Genomic DNA, 1592 nt, shown 5'->3' on the forward strand with positions numbered 1-1592 from the left:
GCTGTGGGGAGGGAGGGATGCTGCAAACAAATAACACTGGCATGTGCTCGCAGTGTCTCAGCCACACTGAGCCTGCCACTGCTCACAGCACATGTGCCCTCCCTGCCCACACTGCTCAGGCTCTAGGTTGCTCACTGGGAACAATTGGAGGCCAGCCCTGGGCTGCACGCACCTCCCAGGTCTAAGCCACTCAGGTTCAGGCACTTGGGTAGTCCTCAGAGGCACAGACTCGAGTGGGCCTGAGTTTTGTGCCCTTCCCAGGTCCGAGCAGCTCAGGTGATGAGGTGTTTGGCATGCACGGTTGCTGTGACTTATCGCCTCCCCCATTCCTTCCTCTCGGTTTTCTGGGTGTACAACCAGTGCACCTTCTCAGGCGGATGTTGACCATCCAGAACCCCAAGAAGTCTTAGTTAGCAAAGAAGCCTGCTTGCAGTTTTGTAGATAATGCCTCTCTGGGGCTGCGATTGCCCCCTTCCAGCTCTGGCTGTCTGTCATCAGAGGGGGATGGTCTGCAGCAGGCTAGCTTTGTTCAGTCCTTTGTTCTGTGAGCAGGCCTGGCGGTTTCTTAGTTAGGGCTTTTCACGTGGTAGCTATCCCACAGTCTGGTTTGCTAGCCCAAGTTAGTTCCCTCAGATTGCCCTCGGGGCGCTCAGGCCTGGTCCTTACTCTAAGCAATGTAGCCCGTGCCTCCCTGACCAGCCCCCACTTGCTAGTGGCGGGTGCGGGTGTCTGCGCTGCTTCTCCACTGGAAGTTGCCTTAGGCACGTAATCTGTGTGTTTTAATTATTTATTTTTCTTCACACTTATGTTGCCCTCTGTGATTCCAAGGCTAGCCACAGACTCGGCAGTGAGAGTGTTTCCTGGTGTTTAGAAACCTCTCTCTTTTTAAGACTCCCTTCCCAGGATGGAGCTCCATCCCTACCACTTTTGTCTCTTTTTTTGTCTTTTTATTTTTCCCTACCTTCTTTCGAAGACACTGGGCTGCTTTTCTGGGTGCCTGATATCCTCTTCCAGCATTCAGAAGTTGTTTTGTGGAATTTACTCAGCATTTAAATGTTCTTTTGATGAATTTGTGGGGGAGAAAGTGGTCTCCCCATCATATTCCTCCACCATCTTAGGAATGCCCCTCCCTGAATGTTGAGTTTTAAGCCAGCTTTTTCAATCTCCTCTTTCACTTTCATCAAGAGGCTCTTTATTTCCTCTCCACTTTCTACCATTAAAGTGGTATCATCTGCGTATTTGAGGTTGTTGATATTTCTCTTGGAAATCTTGATTCCATCTTGTGATTCATTCAGCGTTTTCCAAGATGTACTCTGCATATAAGTTAAATAAGCAGCATGACAATATACTGCCTTTATGTACTCCTTTCTCAATATGGAACCAGTCCATTGCTCTATGTCTGGTTCTAAATTTTTTTTCTTGACTTGTGTACAGGTTTCTTGGATGCAAGGTAAGATTGTATGGTATTTCCATCTCTTTAAGAGTTTTCCAGTTTATTGTGATCCACACAGTCACAGGTTGTAGCATAGTCAATGAAGCAGAGGTAAATGTTTTTTTGGAATTCCTGTGCTTTCCCTACAACCCAACAAATA

General features: G+C 47.7%; 1 pseudogene; it reads left to right on the top strand.

Moving 5' to 3' along the window:
• LOC104997748 overlaps positions 1–1454 on the top strand; it is a 9809-nt pseudogene extending 8355 nt beyond the window's left edge.
• Positions 1455–1592: the final 138 nt, after the last annotated feature.

Source organism: Bison bison, unplaced genomic scaffold, assembly GCF_000754665.1.
Source record: "Bison bison bison isolate TAMUID 2011002044 unplaced genomic scaffold, Bison_UMD1.0 scf7180017864313, whole genome shotgun sequence".
Lineage (NCBI taxonomy): Eukaryota > Metazoa > Chordata > Mammalia > Artiodactyla > Bovidae > Bison > Bison bison.